Source organism: Cervus elaphus, chromosome 1 (assembly GCF_910594005.1).
Source record: "Cervus elaphus chromosome 1, mCerEla1.1, whole genome shotgun sequence".
NCBI classification, from domain to species: domain Eukaryota; kingdom Metazoa; phylum Chordata; class Mammalia; order Artiodactyla; family Cervidae; genus Cervus; species Cervus elaphus.
Genome location: NC_057815.1, coordinates 29547251 through 29559200, shown reverse-complemented (window position 1 = coordinate 29559200; position 11950 = coordinate 29547251). Strand labels below are relative to the sequence as shown.

At 41.9% G+C, this 11950-nt stretch overlaps 1 non-coding gene across 1 annotated transcript; it reads right to left on the bottom strand.

The window, feature by feature from the left end:
* Positions 1-10915: 10915 nt before the first annotated feature.
* Positions 10916-11023, bottom strand: LOC122703613. The gene has a single exon (XR_006343540.1). It is a non-coding gene; the product is annotated as a U6 spliceosomal RNA (small nuclear RNA).
* Positions 11024-11950: the final 927 nt, after the last annotated feature.

The window sequence follows — 11950 nt, the reverse complement described above, 5'->3', positions numbered from 1 at the left end:
TTGTTTGCATTCTCTCTCACTTCACTCCAGCCTTATTCATCTTTTAAGGTTTTATCTCAAATACACAGAATGAAGATTTGTTGGCTTGTACTTCAGACTTTGCTTTTATATTTTGTAATGATTGTCATTGACTCTTCATGGTGAAAAGAAGGCCATGACAGAAATAATTGTCATTTATTTTACCTCTGTGAAGCCTTCCAGAGTAGAAGTTATGCCAATCATCATTCCTGGTGTTGTCCAAAGCTATTTAGAAGATGATTTCTGCCTGTGTGTTTCTGTTAAGATTATTCATTTTCCTTTCAAGGGTTACCTAAGAAAAAAGGAAAGACCCCATGTCAAGAGATCTCTGAGAAGAAGTGAGGAAAAAAAAAATGAACTTAATTTTCAATGAAAAGTTTGGGAGGAGAGAGGACAATGTGAGTTTAAGTCTCTTTCGTTGTCTAGAGGGTCCCTTAGGGCAAGACTTTTGTTCACTGCTGCCTTTATGTCATCGTTCATTCCTCTACTTACTCCATAAATATTTACTGAGTGTCTATGGTGTGTCAGGTATTGTGTTAGGACTTGGGAAGGATGCTGAACATGGTAAACCAAGTCCCTGTCTTTATGCCGTTTATAGTCTCCTGGGCATTTCGCCATGCTGCTCAATGATTCTTATGGAAGACACTCTAAGGACAGGTCAATAGGAAGTTAATCAATTGTGTTTGTTGGTATTTCTTATATATTCATCCTGGTGCTAGGCTTTGTAGGTCATTTAGAAGTAGGACAGACCTTGTTCATAAGGAATTTAGAATAAAAAATGATTAGAGTCCTGTGTAAAATGGCACAGAGAACCAGCAAATTATATGGCTATAGTATAAGGATATTAGCAGTTCAGAGTCTTAGGGATCATTTTGTTTTCAAGGGCTAGAGATGGGGATACTGGAAAGCTTTGGATGTTTCATCAAAGCCCTCTTCCTCTCTTTCCTTTACCCCAGATGCCTAGTATACAGCCTTGACTGAAGAAAGAGTTAAAAAATTGTTTTCTGTAATTGAAAAATTTGTGCAACTGTATGTGGATCCAGGTCCATAGCCAAGTTTCACAAGAGGTGACAATTAACTTGAGATGTGGAGGATGAGGACTAAAAACTTCAGGGATGGAGCAGAGGAAGATTCCAGGTAGAGTGAAAACATGTGGTAAAGTCTGGAGGAGGCAAGGAGTATGAATTTCAAGGCACAGATTCTGCTAGCATGGCCACAGCATAGAGCACGCAGTGGGGGAGTGATGAGAGATGAGGCTAGAAGGATAGTTTAGGAGCTAAATCATGCAGGATTTTGTTCACCTTCCTACCAGGAGGGTGTTATATATTAAGGAGTGAGTCAAAGGTCCTCTACCTGAAAAAATGCCCCGTCATGTTGTGACTCTCTGACTGTGATATAAGCGCATTTTTGATTTTAAGTTTTGCTAACATGCACATTTACACACCCACACAGGTACACACATGGTTATATAAAAGAGCGCTTGACACAGTTACTTTTGTGCAGACGATGAAGTCTTCCGATGACAAAAAGTTGATAATGCAGAGGTGGGTGGCTATTTTTGTTTGTTTGAGCTTTGCAGTTTTGACAAAGGGGTAAAGGAACGCACTCTCAAGACAAAATGAATCTGTTGAAGGAGAGGGCAGATGGTTAAGCCTGAAGACAAAGCTCAAGAAAAGATGATTATGGAAAATAAGAACTGTTACCCAGAATAAAAATTACCCTCAGTGTGTGACTCAGCTTCAGTGCATAGTGAGTTCTATTCTTGCATCTGTCACAGGAGGAATCGAGAAAGAACTTCTGCCTCTTCCTTTACTAAGCTTGCAAAAGGAGGATGAGCTATCCTGTTTCTTGTTCTTGCAAAACAACAGAGCTTGCCTGGGAGAGCATATTAGCGGGCCAATTACAGCTGCATACTTAAACGTACAGACAGCTTTCAATTACTGGAATGGAGAGCAATGGGGATGTTAAAAAAAAAAAAAAGCCTAATGACAGATAATCCAAAAGTCATCAAGTCTTAGCTTTTGAATGAATTATATTGTTTTTTTTGTTGCAGATTTGTGTTCCTAATTATGCCTTGCTTAAGCTAATATTAAAATGAGTTTGCATTCCCAGAGAAAGCACACACCAGCTGGGCAAAAGAAAGGCAAGGACCCAAGAACTTGCTATGTGATGGGATGGGGTGGTTTTTGGGAAGCAGCCTAAGGATTGAATATTTTCTATAATAATCAAGAGTAGCCCTCTCAGCTCTTCCCAGCTTCCAGAAATAGGCTATCAGGACACAACATGGATGTGGAAATGTATTATCTCTAAATCAAGAAACCAAAGAAAAGCAGATCCAACCTTGCATATAGCACACAAAGTAATTTCTTATTTAGTATTGTCCTGCATTTCAAAAGCCAAACTACCTTTGGTACAATATGGGCTGGCAGAGGGAGAGGACCCTTTAAAAGTTGCTTGATCCCAGTGGAATTTAAGCCTTAATTATCACTTAAACTAGGAAAGCTCTGCAGTATTATAACAGTAAGTCCCTTCAGATCTGTAATTAAATTTCTGCCTGTGGGTTATGTGGGTAAATCCTGTAAGAGGGGTGAATCAATTATGCAAACATTTAAGTGGGCTATAAAATCCAGGAAGACAAGAGCTCCTGAAGTGCTACTGGAAAATTCTAAGATTATGTCAAAAGGACAATTTTCTTAACTTTTTCTAGAAATAACCAAGATTGATGATTGTGTCTGGGCAGGGAGGGTTCTGAAAAAGTGCATACACAGTCACAGAATTTATACTAAAAATCAGAAAATACTAGCATTCAAAGAGGTTGATAAAACCAACACCTAAGATTTATCGATCATTTACTATGGGTTCTACATGGTTTGAAGTGTTTTCCATGTGATAACTCATTGAGCACTTAGTCTAAGCACTGTCTCTCTCATACAGGAAACTGAGGCCTGATCAGGAATGATCTGAGGCAACCCAAGATTTCTGATTCCTAATCCAGGGTGTTCTTTCTACACTGGAGTCCCTTTCGGTCTTTCTTGAAAGATCCTATCCCTTAACTGAATCAGCTTGCTTCAGAAAAAAAATGTTAATGATATGCTGGTGACCATGGAGAAAACATAGACTTTAGAGTTGAACCTGCACTTGACCTCTGGCTTGCTTCTTACTTCTAAGAGTTTGGCCTTCTGCAGGACTGCCCTGTCTGCTTGGCTTGCACCCTGCTGTGACTTCCTGGAATAAAGTCCAACATCCTTGCTTGGACCGCGAGGCTGGCCCTGCTGGTCTAGGCTCTCCTGACCTCACCAGCTTCACCTTGTGTCACTCCCCAGCCCTCACTTTCTGCCCCAGCTGCCTGGCGTGTTGTCACTCTTTGGGAGGACCATACTTCTTTCCACCTGCTGGGTACGTTCTCTTGCCCCTCTCCTATGAACACCTCAGGTCTCAGCTTCAATTTCACTTCCCTAGGAAAGTCTTCTTGGATGATCAAACTGAGCCAGCTTCCTCCGTTAGGTGTTGTCATAGCAGCATGACTTGCCCTTGGTGACTCTCATCCCTGCCACAATTGATCAATTACTTGTACTTGTTTAACTCAAGCTCTGCTCCAAGAATAGGAGCTCTAGGAGGGCAGAGATAGGTATTCCCAGTGCTGAGGTCAAGCGAAGGTGCTCAGTAAATACCATACGAATGAACGAACCCATCGAGCCTCAGTTTTTTCTTTTGTAAAGTGGAGATGCCTCATTGGAAGATTGTCAGCATTAAATCCTTTATTGATTTAAGGCTTCCGCTCAGTGCTTGCTAGCAGCATAGAACTCAATAAACGGTGAATTTAATTTCCTCTACCTTCTTCCTATTCGGACAATGTCCCCAAGGCACCATGCCTGCCGAAATATCTAAGAAAGATGGAATTATATTCCGGATAGTTTTAGGTCAAAGCCTATTTTATGCGTTCTGCGTCTTCGAATACCAATCTCTGGCCAATGGTCTATGTGGCAACTAGCTCTCCAGGAACCAGCACATTTGACATAGCTGGGCACCTCACTCCCAGATGGACAGGATAACAGAGCGCTTACTGTAGTCTGTAGGCATTGTTTTCCCAGGGTCAGAACCTTAAACTAATCCTCCTGCTGAATATGAAACAGATGAAACGGGGAGCAGCTGCTCTTCTCAGCTGGTGAGCCGCTGGAGCTGAAGCAGTGTGGTGTTCAGGTGTCTTTCCCCTCAAAGTCCAGACAGAGTGACAACAAGGCTGCTCAGATGTGTGCTTACCTGGAAACCTCCAGCCATGTTTTCCTCCGGAAAGAAAACGCAGAGTTCTCTCCCTTCCCCCACAGCTGGAATCCGGAAGCTCCAAGACAAAGAACGTGTTTCCGCCTCAGCAGGCTCTTCTTTGGATTGTCAGACTTCTCCCAGCCCTTGACCCTCTGCTGCTTTGGAAACTCGGGAGTGGGCAAAGAACCTGATACCTCCCCATTCCCCACCCTTGTCTCTTTATAAGCATAAGGGGAGGCAAGATGCAGCACATATAGGGTTGTAGGCAATATAGAAGGCATGTCACAAACCCCTTAGAACAAGCTATGGATGGGTCAAGTATATGCTTAAGTCAAAGGGAAAGTTCCTTCTAAATATAATGTAAAGCAACAGAGCTAGTTTTAAGACCAGGGGTAGAAAATTAGTCCTGGAACCAAGACTTGTCACTTGTTACTCTCTGTGTGGCCTTGGGTAATTATTTCACCTTTCTAAAAAAAACTAAGTTTCTCATCTGTAAAGGGACCATAGTCTTATAGGCCAGGGATTAGCAAGATTTTTTTTTTTTTTTTTGTAAAGAATGAGTTAGTACACAGTCATCAAGACAGTATGATACTGGCATAAAGATAGAAATATAGACCAATGGAACAAGATAGAAAGCCCAGAGAAAAATCCATGCTCCCTATGGGCACCTTATCTTTGACAAAGGAGGCAAGAATATACAATGGAGAATTGACCTCTTCAGTAAGTGGTGCTGGAAAAACTGGACAACTACGTGTAAAAGAGTGAAATTAGAACACTTCCTAACACTTATATACAAAACCAAAATAAAAATAGATTAAAGATAAAATGGATTAAAGTAAGGCCAGAACCTGTACAGCTCTTAGAGAAAAACATAGAAAGTACACTCTGGCATACATCACAGCAATATTCTCTCTGACCCATCCCCTAGATTAATGGAAAAATAAACAAAAATAAACAATGGAACCTAATAAAACTTAGAAGCATTTGCACAGCAAAGGAAACTATAAACATGATGAAAAGACAACCCTCACAATGGGAGAAAATAATTGCAAATGAAGCAACTGACAAAGGGTTGATCTCCAAAATATATAAGCAGCTCATATAGCTCAATATCCGAAAAACAAACAACCCAATCAAAAAATGGGCAGAAGACCTAAACAGACATTTCTCCAAAGAAGACATACAGATGGCCAAAAAAAAAAAAAAAAACCACACACACAAAAAAACACATGAAAAGATGCTCAACATCATTCATTTTTAGAGAAATGTAAATCAAAACTACAGTGAGATATCACCTCACTCCAGTCAGAAAGGCCATTATCAAAAAATCTACAAACAGTAAATGCTGGAGAGGGTGTGGAGAAAAGGGAGCCCTCCTGTTGGTGGGAATGTAAACTGATGCAGCCATTATGGAAAACAGTATGGAGATTCCTTAAAAATTACGAATAAATCTACCGCACGATTCAGCAATCCCCCTGCTGAGTCTATACCCTGAGAAAATCTCAGTTCTAAAAGACACATGTACCTCAGTGTTCATTGCAACAATATTTACAATAGTCAGGACATGGAAGCAACCTGGATGTCCATCAACAGATGAATGGACAAAGAAGTTGTGGTACATATACACAATGGAATATTGCTTGGCTACAAAAAAAGGAACAAATCTGAGTCAGTTGTAGCAAGGTGGGTGACCCTAGAGCCTCTTATACAAGTGAAATGAGTCAGTTGGAAAAGTAGGTATCACATATTAATGTATATATATGGAATCTATAAAAATAATATAGATGAATCTAGTAGAGAACATACTGTGGACACAGTTGGGGAAGGTGAGGGTGGGATGAATTGAGAAAGTAGCACTGGCATATATACACGATCATGTGTTAACTAGATAGTGGGAGATTGCTAAATAACATAGGGAGCTCTGTGATGACCTAGAGGAGTGGGATGGAGGAGGGGAGGGGGAGGCTCAAGGGAGAAGATATATAGATATATATATATATATATACACATATATATGTATATATATATATAAAATTATGACTGATTCATATTGTTGTATGGCAGAAACTAACATGAAATTGTAAAGCAATTTTCCATCAATTAAAAAAATAAATAAAATTTAAAAAAGAATAAATATCTCAGGCTTTGCAGCATATGTAGTCTTCGTAGCATACCTTTTTTGTTTGTTTGTTTTATTGAAGCACAATTGCTTTGCAATGTTGCATTAGCTTCTGCAGTACAAGGAAGTGAATCAGCTGTTTGTACACATAGATTCCTTCCCTCTCTGATCTCCCTCCCATCTCACCCCCATCCCACCCATCCAGGTCACTATAGAGCACCGAGCTTGGGCTCCCTGTGCTATACAGGTGGTTCCCACTAGCTATGTAGTATATATATATATATATATATATATATATATATATATATGTGTGTGTCAAACATTCAACAATGTATGAACTATTCTGAACTTGTGGGCTATACAAAAAAACAGGCCAGGGCTAGATTTGGCAACTCCTGTTTAGGCTTGTTGTGAAGATGAAAGCAGATAGAATATAAGAAATGTTTCGGATTGAACCTGAAACATAGCAAATTCTCAGTGAATGATAGGTATGATGATTCCTACCTGGTGGCTGTGTAGAGGGCTAGCTAAAAGCAATAGCAGAACTTTCAAGACTTCCAGCTCCTCAGCCATACACACATGCAATAGGACAAATGTTTACAAAGAGTATAAACAGGACAAATTAGTATCATTAATGTGATCCTCATTATTTGAAGCAAAGAATTTGAAAATAAAATATGGTCAAGGGTATTGGGGCTAACAGACTTTTCTGAGGACCCACTGTGTGTCAGGACTCTGCTGCTGCTACTGCTAAGTCGAGTCAGTCGTGTCCAACTCTGTGCGACCCCATAGATGGCAGCCCACCAGGCTCCCCCGTCCCCGGGATTCTCCAGGCAAGAACACTGGAGTGTGTTGCCATGTCCTTCTCAGGACTCGATGATGTGCTGTTTCACAACAGTGCTGCTAGATAGGCTTTACTGTTCCTGTTACAGAAGAGACACAGAGCAAGGGGGATATCCCTGGAAACCAAATGTGTCTGCCCAGGACCTCCAAGTTGCGCAATTTTTTTTTCCCAATTTTTATTATTTATTTATTTACTTGAAGTATGGTTGATTTTACAATGTTGTGTGAGTTTCAGGTGTGTGGCAAAATGATTCAGATATATATATATATATATAATGTATATGATATATTATCATATATATATATATATTACTTTTTCAGATCTAGAGACACATACTGACTGAAAATGAAGTATTCCGAGCAAATAGAAAACAAAAGAAAGCTGGAGTAGCAATACTTACATCAGACAAAATAGACTTTAAAGTAGACTGTTACAAGAGACAAAGAAGGTCACTACATAATGATCAATGGATCAATCCAAGAAGATATAACAATCTTAAATATTTATATATCACCCAACATAGGAGCACCTCAATACGTAAGGCAAAAGTTAACAGATAGGATGTCATGGTCCTCTGACTCTTACATCCATGCTCTTTCTAATGTACATGCATTGGCATCAACTTTTGCCTCTTAACCTTGGAATAGGTGGCTGACTGCTGAATGGGATTTAATGAATGGTTCAAACTGTAAGTCACTCAGTCGTGCCTGACTCTGTGACCCCATGGACCATAGTCTACCAGGCTCCTCTGTCCATGTAATTCTCCAGGCAAGAACACTGGAGTGGATCTTCTTCAGGGGATCTTCCCAACCAAAGGATTGAGCCCGGGTCTTCTGCATTGTAGGCAGATTCTTTACCATCTGAGCCACCAGGGAAGCCCTAGTAGTTCAAAGTCTGTTTCTAATTGTACACCTTCTCTCTGTCAAAATCTATGCTAGACACAATGAAATCTATGTCAAATCTATGTTTCTAATTGTACACCTTCTCTCTGTCAAAATCTATGCTAGACAAAATGAAAAAAAGGAATAATAAGAAGAAGAGTATGGCTTGATCCCTTTTGTTGAAGAACCAAGTCTAGTAGGAAAGATACCATGCAGGTAGCTAGCTAATCATGATACCTTTCATGAGGTATTCATGACAGTATTCTATTAGTAGTGTTTGGTGGAAAATTCAAGTCAGGTTTTGCCTTTAGGAAGTCATTGTGACAATGCCTGGATTTATATTAAAAAGATACAACTTCCATCCTATCACAATCTCTTCATTTCAATATGGTATTTTCATTGGCTTCCCATTACCCAGAGAGTGAAGTTCAGACTTCTTGGATCCTCTGCCAGGCTTTATGCCGAAGATTCTCAGTAGGTATGTCAGATCTGCTGAGATGAGGCTGTAGACTGAATTGTTCAAACCCAATTCCCAGTGAGATGGTATTTGGAGGTGGGGCCTCTAATCAGGTTGGAGTCCTCAGGAGTGGGATTAGTGTCCTTATAAAAGAGACACTGGAGACATGTCTTGTTCCTTTGGTCATGTGAGGTTATGGTGGGAAGATTGCTCTTGATGAGGAAGTGGGTCCTCACCGGACACTGAATCTACTGGAGCCATATTCTCAGACTTCCAGCCTCCAGAACTGGAAGGAATAAGTTTCTGTTGTTTTTAGGCCTTTGGTATTTTGTTATTGTGGGGCTTCCCAGATGGCTCAGTGGTAAAGAATCCTCCTGCAATGCAGGAGACCTGGGTTCGATCCCTGGGTTCAGAAGATTCCCTGAAGAAGGGCATGGCAACACACTCTCATGGACAGGGGAGCCTGGCGGGCTACAGTCTGTGGGGTCACAAAAAGTCAATGACTTAGCAGGTAAACAACAATTTTGTTATTGTAGCCCGAACGGACTAAGACAGATGGTGACAGCCTTGTCCACTTACCTTGGTTTGTACTACAAATGTGATCATTATTCCACATGTGCCTCAACCTGAAATGGTTTGGGAAGCCTTGTCCTTCACAGCCTGTCCCTGACTTTCTTGCCAAATTTCCTTCAGCTGTCTTTTCACACACGGGATCTGTTTCTTGTTCCTTGTCCATTTGCCATGTTTCCCAGCCTACACACCTTTGCTCAGATGGTTTGTTCTGTCTGGAAGTCTCGCCTGATTCTTTCCACCACTTCTGTATATCCTGCAAATTCTTGGAAAAAAAAAAAAAAACACCCATAAGTGACCTCTTTCATAAAGGATTCCCTGCATTCGTTGTCCTTTTTTATGGCATTTGCCATCTGTTTCATCACTTAGTAGTGAAAGGACTTAGAGCTGGGTCTGGCACATAGTAGGTCTCAGGAGGCCGACTGGCCAGCCTGCCTGCCTTCCCTGGTCTATCTGTGGGATCTTAGGAAAATTACTTAAATCAGTGGTTCTTAAACATAGCTGCACATCAGGTGACCTGAGGAGGTTTTGTTTAATAACCTGATGCCCAGGCCATACTGCAAGTCAATGAAACTAGAAACTCTAGAGGATGGTTTCAAGTATCAGAGTTCCCCAGGTGACTCCTACATGCAGCCAGGGTCCAGAGCCACTGCTTTGAAGAAACAGAGCCTGGTTTCTTCATTCCAAAAATTAAATGCAATGTTTGCAGCAGCTTGGCATTATGCTTGGTGCATACTGAGTAGGCAGTAACTGTTAATTATTGCATTTTATCCCAGCTTTGCATTTCTTGGCCAAAAGTGCCTTGCATATAGTAGGTATAGAGATAAGTGCTGGTGGAATAAATGAATGCTCTTCCCAGAGGAAGGCCTCTGGGAAACACCCAGCAGGTTGTTGCAGAGAGCTGGCCTTAATGTGGAACTAAAAGTTGTACCTGAAGCAGACACGGAGGTGTGGTCATTCCTGGGTGCAGGCAACGGGGAAGAAGTGGAAGGGGGTGGGTACTGGCTTTATAAGATTTAAAAACAATAATAAAACCAACTACAAATCTATCTCCTTTTTATGATCATCTCCCACTGGAAATTCTTAACAGTACCGGTGATAAAATGCTTCTTGCTGGGGTAGACTTCTCCCAGTTACACGCCCTCTCTGCCTTATCTTTCCACTACTGGCTCAGAGCCTAATGAGCTAAATGGCTGGAGAAAGAAACAAGGGAACTGTAAATTATATTTATAAATTAAGTCATATAAAGCCAGACTAAGTAATTAAACTGTGGACCCATATTTAAATACTTGTATAGCATTTGGGCCCTGAGATTTCTTCCTGCCATAATGGTTGGCGGTCTGTGAGGTGGGCTGATGACTCATACGAGGTCCTGGGGCCAAGTGGTGCCAAGGTCACTGTCTGAAGAGAAGGATCCTTGAGTTACAGTGTTGGATGTGGTCAAAGGAACAGAAAGGAGATTTTCAGGGTAAACGGTGAGGAGCAGAAAACCCCAGGCCCCCTGGAGCATGTGAGAAGTGGTAGTAGCATCCTAGATTAGTGAACGAAGGCCCAGCGGGAAACAGTGGGGGTCTTCCCATTGCTGGCTCTAGCCCACCTTTCACTTTTCACTTCCTCCCCTCCCCTTCACATACCCACCTAGAGCCACAGAGGTCAATATGCCTTCTTTGAGCAGTCTCCTTTTCACATCTCTGCACCCTTGCCTGTGATATTGCCTATGTACCCATCCCTTCTCCATTCTTAAAAAAAAATTTAATGAAAAAAAAAAAAAAGGAATGCTCTATGAATTTGTGTGTTATTCTTGTGCAGGGGCCATGCTAATCTCTGCATCATTCCAATTTTAGTATATGTGTTGTTGCCCAAGCGAACACCCTTCTCCATCCTTCATCAGGCAACTTAGTCCTTCAGGAGTTAGCTCCAGGGGCCCTATGGAGTCTTTTTCCTGACTCATTCAGGCAGTGGCAAGCCTTCCTCTGGGAAGCCCAGGTGGCTCAGTGGTAAAGAATTCACCTGCCAATGCTGGTGGTACAGGAAACGTGGGTTCAATCCCTGGGTCGAGAAGATTCCCTGGAGAAGGAAAATAGCAACCCACTCCAGTGCTCTTGCCTAGAGAATCCCATGGACAGAGGAGTCTGGCAGGCTACGTCCACGGGGTCGCAGAGTTGGATACAACTGAGCAACCGAGCCTGAGAAGTCTTCCTCTGGCCACACAGTGACCTTATGGGGTAACAGTTCTCTGCGGAGTCTCTCCCCTGTAAGGCCCTGAGTAGCAGAGTCTCTGTTCAAAGCTCCTACAAAGTGCCTGGCAGGATGGAAGGTGCTTAACACCCCACTGTTGCGTGAGTGAGTGAGTGACCAAAGGAGAGACAGACAGACCTGCATAGAAGGAGAGGTGATATTATCCTTGTTTTTCAGAGTTAGATGGTCAGCTCAGGGGCTCTGTCTTGTTCAGCTTCCTGTAGGCAGCACCCAGTGCGGCACTCAGCAGACAGAAATCGCACCATGAATATTTGCTAGGTGAATAAGAGGCAACTGAAAAGAGATAGACTTTGGCACAAACTCCCCTCCTCCCAAAGAAATAAACCAGGTAAGCTAAGTGTACTGCTAGGACAGGTGTCAGTATCCACTGGTGTTTACGAAACATCACTGTGTATATTAACAAAAGCTAGGGGAGGGCAGGCAAGGCACTCCAGGTCTAAGATCAAGGGGAGATTTGTTGGGGGTGGCGGAGGCAAGGGATGGGAGAAAGGGATGTGGAGCTTGGGAGGCCCAGACGGGGAAGCAGGGAAGGAGGAGGA